Source organism: Dermacentor albipictus, chromosome 7 (genome assembly GCF_038994185.2).
Source record: "Dermacentor albipictus isolate Rhodes 1998 colony chromosome 7, USDA_Dalb.pri_finalv2, whole genome shotgun sequence".
Lineage (NCBI taxonomy): Eukaryota > Metazoa > Arthropoda > Arachnida > Ixodida > Ixodidae > Dermacentor > Dermacentor albipictus.
In genome coordinates, this window is record NC_091827.1 from 103689385 (window position 1) to 103701715 (window position 12331).

At 47.2% G+C, this 12331-nt stretch overlaps 1 long non-coding RNA gene across 1 annotated transcript in view; it reads left to right on the forward strand.

The window, feature by feature from the left end:
* Positions 1-12331, forward strand: part of LOC135913987 (uncharacterized) — a 210248-nt gene that overhangs the window by 65632 nt on the left and 132285 nt on the right. Inside the window, exon 2 of the long non-coding RNA XR_010568187.2 lies at positions 3021-3081. This is a non-coding gene — a long non-coding RNA (uncharacterized lncRNA). The remainder of the gene's footprint in view (positions 1-3020; positions 3082-12331) is intronic.

The following is a 12331-nucleotide window of genomic DNA, read 5'->3' on the forward strand; positions in this document are numbered from 1 at the left end:
ATGGGAAGAGGGGGGCGAAAAAAGAGGCACATTGATTATGTGAATGCGCACGTGCGAGAATACTGAAGATATATATGAAGGAAATCGCGTTTATACTAAATCTAAAACTTATCTATGAACATGCTTTTATTCGCGTAAATATTCAGAGACGGGGTGCTGACACAGGCGTCCCCTTTTAATCTGGTTGGCCTCCAACAATTCATGTGCCACAGAATCTTTACTTTTAAAAAATGATTGTTGTATCATGAAGCCTTGCTTCACATACTTTTTTCTCCTCATTCCCGCAGGCTTTGCAATGAAGTGGCAAGTTTTAATCTTGTCCATTTTTGACGAAAACTTAAGTTCCCGCAGGCATTCATTATTACATCGGCCAGTTTGACGATACCAGTTGTGTTGTCGTCTTCATGCTTTGTTACATGTATATGGCTTTTTAGGAAAGAGTGCAAATTGTCAAGAATCAAAGGAAAGTATCTAATTTTCACACATTATATGCTTATCATGCCATGCCGCTGGTGTTGGCACTAACAGTGTGTACTCAGATACTAACAAGAAAAAAGCAGCTGAATTTCTTGCACATGCAAAGGGCTCACATCCCTCAGTATAAGACTGCATACTTTGCTTAATCTAGAAATGCGCCTCAGGATTTCTGCTGTTCACACCAATGTCCACATGACAAGAATGAAGAGTGCCCGAAATGTGCGTTCATGAGAACAGTGCATATAAGTGCGCCCACATTTCACGACAGCGCGCATGTGCTCATGTAACTTTTAAGCTGTTCCTTATGTTGCCCTCATTGATTACAAATACCCTTATAGCACACAAATAACTTCTGAAAAACGCACAAGATACGTGAACGAGGCTGAAGGGGCCGCAACCAAAACTCGCCCGCAACGCTTATGCACGGTTCACTTCAGAACATATGCATATTGCATGAAACGAACACTTATACGCCTAGCACCACTGTCACACATTGCACGTACACATCACAGTTCACTTACGCTTCGTAAAAGTAAGAACCCTAGCGCTCGAACGTTCTCTACGTGTTCGCTGTCACCAATGTGCATCGCAGCCCGCAAAACAGCTCACACAAAGACGAAGAGACGGAGAGACGAACACGAACACGAAGACACAAACAGAACGTTACGTATGACTGCGATGAGACGACAATGAAGCTCATCGCTACAAATCGTGTCATCACTTCTGAAATACAGCCAGTACTGCGCAAACTTGCAATCTTGGTATCGATGAAGCGCGCACACACAACACCTACGAACACTATATCCTGAGGAGGGCAATCGCAATCTTTTCATTTTACCGCGTACCGAACTAGGGTCATGCCTAAAATTCAGGTGCGTGCGATGGCCTTCGCGTTTGTAATGCACATGCGGAAAACGGCAAAACACACGAAATCGGCGGCTTCATTCCTTCTGAACCTCGCGTAAACACAATACACATCCGTCTCTTTCCTTTGCCGATCGCACGGACTGAAGAGGTCAGGAAGATTACAGCTGCTTGTTGCGTTACACAAATAGCTTTGCAGGTGCTGAATAGTTCTTGCAATGATCACAATAAACCACACAAAAGACAAACTGCCGCTGCAACCTAGCGGTCTAGGCCTCGCGCTCCGCTTGGCTTCGAACCAGCGCCATGTTTATGAGGTCACCGCACGGAGGCGAAAGTTCACGACCGCCTCTCGTGACGTCACGTCGGCCATTACTGGCGGACCGCTCGCTTGCGGTGCGGCATGCAGCCATGGGCGGTTTGAGCGTAAATCAGCCCTACCCTCAATGCGGCGTGCGGCCCGAGCGGATTTCGCAGATCGCCGCCCGTGCGTGCTCAGCTCCTATTTGCAGCGAGAATTTGGAGTGGCGCCCTCTCGCTAGTGACGTCACGGCCAGGACACCGCTCGCTCCGGCTCGCTCGGCTGACACGCGCGCTCGTTTTCTCCGTGCGTGCTTGGGGTATTGGCGGCTTGAGCAGTAGTTACAGAAGGTTATTTTGGATTATTTCCGTTGCCATGCATAGACCGCAGTTTCTACTTTGAAACCGCGTGAGTCATGAAAATTTGCGACTTGGATATCGCAAGCTATGTAGCGCAGAAGGGGTCTACTTGTCTTGCAGTGCATATATGCTCCCTGTCTGGTCATAAATTTTGCTTAAAAATAACGTCTGAAAGTTCCACATGCGAAGTTATTTATGATGTCCTCCAAGCACTTAATATTACCTTCATATCTGGTGTCAATATTATAAACCCGTGTTATAAAGACATTGCCCAGCGAAGCTTTCATCATAATTCTTATCACTCTTGTGAGTTGTTTTAATCAAATGTGGCAACTGTATTAAGGCCTAAATGGAAGAGATAGGCGGGAATTTTTTGTGAAAAGGTTTTGTACTACATCACCGTTCTCTGAAATAGGCCCCTAGCAAAGCATTGGCTGTTAAGACGACGGCGCATCGTGTATAGTATATATATATATAATTCACGAATGTGATGATGGGGATGTGTGGTGTTTTGTGGCGCAAGGGTCAGGCTTGACGAAAGAGCGCCATGACAAGTAATGTTGATCTATTATGGAAGATGTGACTTCGCTGTAAAGTGGCCTAAAAAAAGTCGCTGTAAAGTGCGTAAAATCTACGTGCTATAAAATTATGGCGATGACTAATGACGAATACTATGAACATTAAAATCAATAGTAGAAGAATGATGCAAAATAGAAAATATATAAGATGGTAAAATTACTTGGAGCACTGCTGCCTCGCCAGAGCCCTTGAAACAAAAGGGCCTAGAGGCACGTGCTATACGAAAGAGCTATCACAGTGGCATCCTCTGATGAGAGGACCCGCTACGAACATGTAGGGCTAACAACATGCAAGACAACATCTTTCAGAAAACTTAGGACTGCGTTGGCGTCAAATAAAGGTTTTGGGTCGAGTAATATTATTGGATGAAGGGGAATGTGCTGCCGGTATGCTAAGGGAAAATGTTTCTTTCTTTCATATTCGGCGTTCCGACACTCCAGGAGGACGTGGAGGACGGTAAGCCTCTCCGCCCACCTACCGTAGGTTGGAGGGTCACTTCCGGTGAGTAGAAAATTATGGGTGCCAAATGTGTGTCCTATTCTGAGATGACAGAATAGGACATCTGTTCGGCGTGATTTTGTTACAGAGGGCCAGAATCCCAACCGTGGCTTTATCATGTGGAGCTTATTATTTGTTTCCGCGTCCCATAGGCATTGCCAGTGGTTCCGTAGTTTCCTCCGTAAGAAGAGCTTCAGATCCGTGACAGGAACTGCAGCGGTGGGATTAGCAGAATGCGATGCAAGTGACGTGGCCATCTGTCCGCCAGAACATTACCTTCGATGCCCCTATGACCTGGCACCCAGCATATGATGACATGCTGGTTACCTATATATGCTTTATACAGAACGGAATAGAGTTCATTAATTACCCGATTTCTGTGGTTAGAAAATGACATCAAGGCCTTCACAACACTACGGGAGTCTGTATATATGACTGATTGCTGTAGTTTTGATTTCCTGATATGATTCACAGCCGGCAATAGGGCGTAGACCTCAGCCGTAAAGATACTAGTTTCCGGATGCAGTAGATCGGTTTTCGAGAAGGATGGACGGACGGCTGCGTAGGACACCCCGTCGTGTGACTTCGATGCGTCTGTGTAGAACTCCGTGCAGGAGTGTTTGTGCTGGAGGTCCCGGAAATGCATTTGGATTTCAATCTCTGGATCGTGTTTTGTAACTTGCATGAAATATATATCGCATTCTATCAGCTGCCACTCCCAAGGAGGTAGCAGCTTAGCTGGATGCATTAGGCGAACCTCGAGGAATGGAACATGCATTTCTTGACTAAGCTCCCTCACACGCAGAGAGAAAGGCTGTCTTACGGAGGGACGATTGCAGAAGAGTGTAGCATATGTCATCTGGTTAGCGGTATTATAACATGGATGTTGAGGATTACAGTGGACTTTCAAAACATATGTTTGGCTGATGTATGTTCTCTGGATATGAAGTGACCATTCATTCGATTCTGCATATAAACTTTGTACGGGACTCGTTCTGAAAGCTCCTTTGGCTAAACGGATACCTAGATGGTGAACAGGGTCTAGCATCTTTAGCGCACTCGGGGCGGCAGAATGATAGATAACGGCACCATAATCTAATCGTGAACGGGCCAGGCTCTTATAGAGATTAATTAAGCACTTAATGTCATTACCTCACAAAGTATGGGATAGAAGTTTCATTAGGTTCATTGTTTTAAGACATCTTTCTTTAGGATGTTTAATGTGGGGGATGAAAGTTAGTCTGTTGTCTAGTGCACCACCTAGAAATTTGTGCTCTTTGTTTACGGGTATTTGTTGTCCACATAGTTCTAAGCAAGGATCTGGCATCATTCCTCTCTTTCTTGTAAAAAGAACGCAAAAGCTTTTGTTAGGATTGATCTTAAATCCATTCTTGTCTGCCCACATTGAGACTTTGTTCAGGCCATGCTGTACCTGTCTCTCGCAGACTGCGAGTTTACAACATTTGAAAGCTATTTGTATGTCGCCCACGTAGACAGAATAAAAGATTGACGGTGGTAATGAAGCGCGAAGCGTGTTCATCTTCACGATGAAGAGTGTGCAGCTGAGCACGCCTCCTTGGGGTACACCCGTTTCTTGCATAAAAGGTCGTGAAAGTACATTGCCGACTTTAACCCGGAAGTTACGACTGGAAAGATAGCTTTCTATTAGGTTAAGCATATTACCATGGATGCCCATTTCTAACAAGTCTCTTAGGATTCCGCAACGCCATGCTGTATCATACGCCTTTTCCATATCGAGAAATATCGACAGGAAGAACGGTTGTGGAGCGCCCTTTTCGGAAGCCGCACTGATAAGGATCAAGCATTTTTCTCTGTTCAAGAAAATGAATGAGTCGCCGATTTATCATTTTTTCAAACACCTTACAAATGCAACTTGTGAGGGCTATCGGGCGGTAACTTGCCACTGAGGAAGGGTCTTTGCCTTGTTTCAAAACAAGAACCACAATGGCTTCCTTCGATGCGGTTGGAAGGCTCCCTGCATCCCAGATCGTGTTGAAAAGTGTGAGTACTGCAACTTGCGTGTCATTGTGTAAGTTTTTGAGCATTTCATACATGACTCTATGAGATCCTGGTGCGGAGCTCTTTCATGCGCTCAGGGCAGCTCTCAATTCGGCAATACTAAATGGACGGTTGTAAGGCTCATTCTCTCGACATTTTCTTGTTAATGGCTTACGTTCTTCTATTTTTTTACATTTTAGGAAGGATTGCGAAGAATGATTTGAACTTGATACGCTCTCAAAGTGTTCCCCAAGTGAGTCTGCCTCATCTTGCAGTGCATCGCCCTGTGTATTTACCAGAGGGAGTGGATATGTGTGTCACCCTCTAATTCTATTTACCTTGTTGCATACTTTGGCCTCATCTGTACAAGAGTTCATACTCGTTAAATACTTCTCCCAACTTTCTCTTCTAGCCTGTCAGTGGGTTCTCCTGCCTTGGGACTTTACTTTCTTAATGTTGACAAGATTTTCTGCAGTGGGCGAAGTGCGTAGCAACCCCCACGCTTTGTTCTGATTCCTACTTTCGATTCTGCATTCATCGTTCCACCACGCGACATGCCGTTTGCATGCCGAGCCACTTACTTCACGTATGCATTTAGATGCGGCATCTATTATGAAGGCTGTGAAGTACTCCAAAGCAGCATCGATTTCTAAAGAAGACATGTCATCCCATGATATACTAGTTAAGTTTCGGAATTTCTCCCATTCTGCTGTGTCAATCTTCCACCTGGGAGCCTGTGGTGGATATTCATTTTCTTTAAGTGTCCTTAATAATATGGGGAAGTGGTCGCTTCCGTTGGAAATGTTCGTAACTTCCCATTCGAGTTCGGGCAGTATAGCTGGGGAAACTATGCTTAGATCAATTGAAGAAAAGGTATTGTTTGCATGACAGTAATAACAGGGTTTCTTCTTATTCAGCAAGCACGTACCTGAAGAAAAAAGGAACTGTTCAACAACACGTCCTCGCGCGTCTGTACGAGAGTCGCCCCACAGGCAGCTGTGCGCATTGAAATCGCCACGAGAACATAAGGTTCTGGCAATTCGTTTATAAATGACTGAAATTCATGTTTCTTTAATTTATAGTGTGATGAGTTTATTTAGAAGAACAGCTCGAACCACCGCTGCTTCAAGGGGCATTTGTAGCTGTAAACGCTGACAGGAAATGCTTTTATGAATAAAAATGGCAACACCGCCTGATGATACGACAGCATCATCGCGATCTTTGCGAAACTTGACATACGGTCGGAGAAAGCTTGTGTGTTGTGGTTTTAAGTGTGGTTCATGTAAGCACAGAACTTTTGGGTTGTGTTTTTGGATAAATTCTTGTACGTCATGAAGGTTTCTAAGAAAACCTTTGACGTTTCATTGGAATATTTGTGTATCCATATTGAAAGTAAATAAGTGCTGTGTGTATGGAAACGGACGTGATGCCTTAGGTTACAGAGCTCTTTCGAGGCCCTGTAACGGGAGTTCTGCCCTTTCTGGAGCGCTCGAGGGAGCCTCGCCGCTCCTTAGGTGCTTGGCGCGCCGTGGGGATAGATGTAGTGTCTATTGCCTCTTGTGAGGCGCCGGACACGTGCTCTTATGAGCGAGAAGTTACCAGGGAAGGTCCCGCCTTGGAGGGCAAGACCCCTGCGCCCACCAGCCCGGAGGTCGATCGGGCTCCCTGGGGGATTTGGCTGCGCCGGCCGTTGCCAGCACTGGAAGGGACCTGGGAGGTTGAGGCAGCCTCGGCTGCGCCCACCTTCGGGGTCGATGGCCCCTTCTCCTCGGTTGACGGAGCAGGGCTAGCTGCAACCGCCGCGGGGGCAGATGGCGTAAGTGCCGACTCACTGCTTGTGGGTCGTACAGCCGCCGGAGGCCGTTGTGACGCTGCCCCTTTACACGCCACATCGGCAAAGGTTTTCTATGGCAGGTAGGATACCCGCCTGCGTGCCTCCTTGAGACTTATATTTTCACTTACTTTAACTGTTAACATTTCCTTTTCTGTTTTCCAAGACGGGCACGAGTACGAGTATGCGGCATGCTCGCCATCACAATTAAAACAATGCGGAGTGTTCTGGCACGTTTCAGAGGAATGTTCGTTGTCACTGCACTTGGCACAAGTCAGCCGGCCTCGACAGTTCTGTGAACTGTGGCCGAAACGTTGGCACTTAAAGCATCTGAGAGGATTGGGAACGTATGGCCGAACACGAAGTTTGATATAACTGGCCTCGATGGACTCGGGAAGGACACTTGAGCCGAAGGTGAGTATCAGGTGTTTTGTCTTGATCTCTTTTCCGTCTCGCCTCATCTTAATTCGTTTAACATTGAAAACATTTTGGTCACTGAAGCCCTCCAAGAGTTCAGCCTCAGTGAGGTCCATCAAGTCATCGTCAGAGACAACACCACGGGTGTTGTTCATCGGGCGGTGCGGGGTTACAATTATCTGGGTTTCCCCAAATGACACTAGTTTTGACAATTTTTCTTATTGTATTTGATCGCGGAGCTCCATGAGGAGATCACCCCTTGCCATCCTCGACGCCTTATATCCAAGACCAAAGACTTCAGTCAATGACTTGGAAACAAACAGGGTGAGAGTGTTCGTACTGGTTTATCTGGTTTTGCAAAATGAATCACATGGAAACGCGGGAAGGATTCTTTTTGGCGGCCAAAAAACTGGAAGACTTCATCGGTGTGCCCTCTTTTCTGAGGGCGATCAGGTAGTGGAGGGAAGGAAGTAGCCATGTGTGGACGTGTAGTTTTGGGCAGCAACGCTAGCCACCCACGATGGAGTCCAACAAGGGGACGCTGTAGGGCCTCAAAAACAGGGCCTGGAAACGCCAGCTGTACGTTGCCGCTATAACCCAATATGACATAACCAAGGTTGGTTACTCACACAAGGTTAACCCTTGCTGCCAGGAAGGTCGGCAGTAATAAAGAAATGAGAAGGAGACAGGTAAGGTGTAAAGTAAGAAAAAGACGAAGGTTGTAGGGAGAGAGAAACAGGAAGAGGCAACTACCAATTTCCCCCGGGTGGGTCAGTCCGGGCGTGCCGTCTATGTGAAGCAGAGGCCAATGGGGTGTGTTGCCTCCGTCGGGGGGGCCTTACAGGTCCAAATACCCAGCATGCGCTCAACCCCCAGGATGCCCCTTTCCCCAGACGCGGCTAAGCCGCGCACGGCTACACGCGGGAGGTTCCAACCCTCGTGTGCTCGGGTACCTGGTGTCGCAACACACCAAACGCCTGCTGACGCAGACACCACTGCGGGGTTCACGAATATCATAACAGCAATCACATGAAAGAAAATTTCGTGTTTAAGATTGAGAAGCAATCAAATGCAATCGATAAAATGTGTCATAGTGACCCTCAGTAGCTTATAGGCGATATGGCACACCCCTGCAAACGACTGTCGCTATAGTGTGGCCCGCATTGTTCGCGAAACCAAGCAGTTCGCTGTAACTTCGAATTGAAACCATGAAGTAGCTCTTTATAGCTCCAATTACAATGTCTGTAGCATACTCGAGGCACTACAGCGCAGCTTAGGCTGCATTGAAATGGAAAATGCAAACACATTCTGCCTCCACATGTCCCGATCCGGCGTTGATTAATTACACAGACTGAAAACTGTGTGATTCGTCAGTGCATAAAAGAAAACCTCGCGTACCCGCCTCATAAAGAAGACACCACAAGTCTCACATGAACACTTGACCTCCACTAGGGAAGAATATCTCCAATTTTGCAACACTACTAATGAATGGGCCTTCGGCTTCTTGCTGGCTACAGCAAACCGGCTAAAAAGGCATATTTCACACAAATATTTGACCGTAGCAGCCTATGTCAGTTCTCCAAACATATTCATCATGTATGTTTCTCAAGTAAGAAGCACCAGTAAATTGCTCAAGTGTAGCACGGAAAGGACATAAATATTGGTACACTCCTGTATGTGTACTGCAAACAGCTGTGAACCTCAATCAACTTTGCTTCAAGTTACTGCCACTTAAATTTAACCGCTGATGAAAAGCCTAATTTTGAGAACCAGTTAAAAACGAAAGTTGGGCTGGCCGAATCTAAACTGCAGTGGTAGTTAAGTCATCGTGTTACTGCCAATGGTTTCTGTTAAGCAATCGAACAATTCGATACCGTGAACCATCCGTCTTGAGGAAAAATGTTTTAGCGGGTTAAAATAAAGATAAATGTTGTAGAAGTTATATATAGTCAGCTTTTAATTGTGACACACATATTGCACCATGGCGGGTATGGAATGTTAACTAGATCCTTAAGTGCTATGCTTTTGCGTCTGTGCTTTTATTATTCACGTGAGCTGCCACTGGACAGTATAGATCCGCGCATGAAAAACCCGTATTTGGCTGGTGTGAGCTCCCCCGCGTGGCACTATAGCGTTGTCTTCGAGAAATGTGTTCTCGTCTAGGAAACAAGCTCCTTGATTACATTTTCGCGAACGAAAACATCGTAAATTATATATTTGAGAGGCCTGCCATAAGTATACGAGCATAGGGAACCTGAGCGAACAAACAGAAACACTGCAGAAGGCCTTGGACACCACCCGAACTGCAGCAGACGACAGGCGCGAGCACGGTGGGCACGAGTGCGTGCCCTGACGTCATGCGAGCGGCGCTCGCAGCGCCCCTCTAGGTCGTTCTAGGGGCTAATAGGGAAGGAAATGCACGAGGGGCAGGCATTGCAGAGCCCACGGCCCGCTTCTCCTCGTAATCCTGGCTAGAACTGTGCACGGGCCGCAATTTTGAGCCCGCGTCCAGCCCGGGCCCTACACTACCACAGGCAGCCCAGCACCGGCCTAGCGCTAAAGAAGCCTGAGTTCGCCCGGCCCGGCTCGGCCTTATACCGGGTTAAGGCCCGGCCCGGGCCCGGGCCGACCTGCAATAAAGCGACGCCGACAGAAAAAGAAACAATATCATGAAAATCTGTTTATTTAAATGACCTTATAATGTTGAACTCTTGCATTCCCTATGACAACATCGTGAATATATACAGATGCAGAGCGCACACACAATTCTTATTCTAAGTTATTGTGCAAAAACAACAAGTTGTCCATCGAAGAAGGGTTAAGGAAAGCGCTACCAAGTGCGCGTCTTCGGAGCTCTGTGAAACCTCGTCCTGAGAATGCCACAAGACAACCGATAGTCCCCTTTTTGGGTGCCGACAGCGGCGAGTTGAAAAGTTCACCCGTTTCTAAGGTGCTGTTGAAAGAAAACAGTGACCTTTCTTGCATGAGCAGTATTGACGTGTGCTTCCTGTCGACTTCGGTCAACGACCGGTCTTCAAGCATCTTTGCCACTGCCCATTGAAAAAGCTCCCTATACGCCTCCGCTTGACTAATTTGTATGTGTGGCAAAGGCGACCCCTTGTGCGCCGTACACAGACTTATCTTCGCTTCCCAAGCTCTTCCCTTCAAAATTGAAACAGCTCACTTACTCAGGCACTCAATCATTGGCGGTGGCGACGACAACACTTCTGCATCGCCTAGTCTTTGTTGCCCTTTTGCTGCAGATCACTGCTTCCTGCTTGTCAGTACTTTGCACCGAAATTAGCGCCGATCATCGCACGTGCCTACGTGTTCGACTAGCCGAGCCAAACTGCGACAAGGAGGTGCTACTGTCGGCTGTTTCCGGCGGCATTGCAGCATCACGGGATAATAATAATATTTGGGGTTTTACGTGCCAAAACCACTTTCTGATTATGAGGCACGCCGTAGTGGAGGACTCCGGAAATTTTGACCACCTGGGGTTCTTTAACGTGCACCTAAATCTAAGCACACGGGTGTTTTCGCATTTCGCCCCCATCAAAATGCGGCCGCCGTGGCCGGGATTCGATCCCGCGACCTCGTGCTCAGCAGCCCAACACCATAGCCACTGAGCAACCACGGCGGGTGCAGCATTACGGGATATTGGAGGCATCGATAAAAGGAGACGACTGCGGCTTGTTTCACTTGGCACTGGCGCCGATGACACTTCTATATCGCCTAAATTTTGTTGCCCTTTTGCTGCAGGTTAGTGTTTGAACAAACCTGTAGTTTTTCTTTTTCTTCCTCTTTCTTGCTTTGTCATCGTCACTGCCAAGTTGTGGAGTTGTAATTTTTTTTTTGCTTGCTGCCATGCCTTCAAATGCTGAACTGTCTCGAAAACTAGAAAAAATTGCGCTCTCAGATTGAAGGACTGCGAGAGAGTGTTTCACTGTTTAACACCCTGCACGAGGAAATGAAAAAGAACCGGAAGGCGCTTGTTTCTGAAAATAAGACGCTGAAAAAAATCAAACGAACAGCTGTCACAGAGGGTGGGAGACCTTGAGCAATATTCTAGACAGAATATTATTGAAAAAAAGGTGTACCTTGCATTGATGATGAGGACTGCGTCGCAGTCATTCAGACCCTTGCAGAAAAAGTTGGCTGTCCTGTTACGCCCAGTGATGTTGACATCGCGCGCCCTGGTAATTCAACGCACGGCAAGAGCCCCGGCCCCCTACCCCCTTCTCCGCGCAGCCCAACTAACTGCCATAAAACCCCACATCCCAATAGACGCGAGACTAACCCCTCTTATCCATCCTACGCTCCAATGTGGCGGCACGGGGCAACAATAACTACCTTCACATTATAACCTGGAACTGCCGCGGCTTCCGGGGCAAGCGTGGGCCCCTGGAGCTCCTACTTCCTACACTTTCCGCAACGCCCCAAGTCATTCTTCTCCAAAATACCGCCAATCAGATCACACTCCCCAGTTACAACTCCACACACTCTGACACCAAAAATAGACCCAGGGCGCCCACACTTTTGCACCGCACTCTAACACACAAGATACATTACATCACGTCAGAGCCGCCCTGCGTGATAACCGAAATTATCCATCATGCACATACACTCTCATCCATCTTTATTGTGAATATCTACCACCCCCCATCCTAACGGACGGCCTCGTTGGACTCCCTCCTCCGAAAGTAGTACCGCCTAATAGGGAAGCACCCCGTAATAATCGGTGGCAATTTGTACAGTCAGTACACTGACTGGGGATACAAAACCACATGCAGAACCTCCAACTTTCCATCCACAATAACTTTCAGACGACAACACGAATCAGCAACAGTGCCAGCATGGACACTAGTACGGATCTGGTGATCAGCCGCTCCCTCCGTGATGTGACCTACACGAGAACACAACATACATTCTGCAGTGATCTTTACATGATACAAGGCACTGTCCCATTCAAACCACCCCGCCACA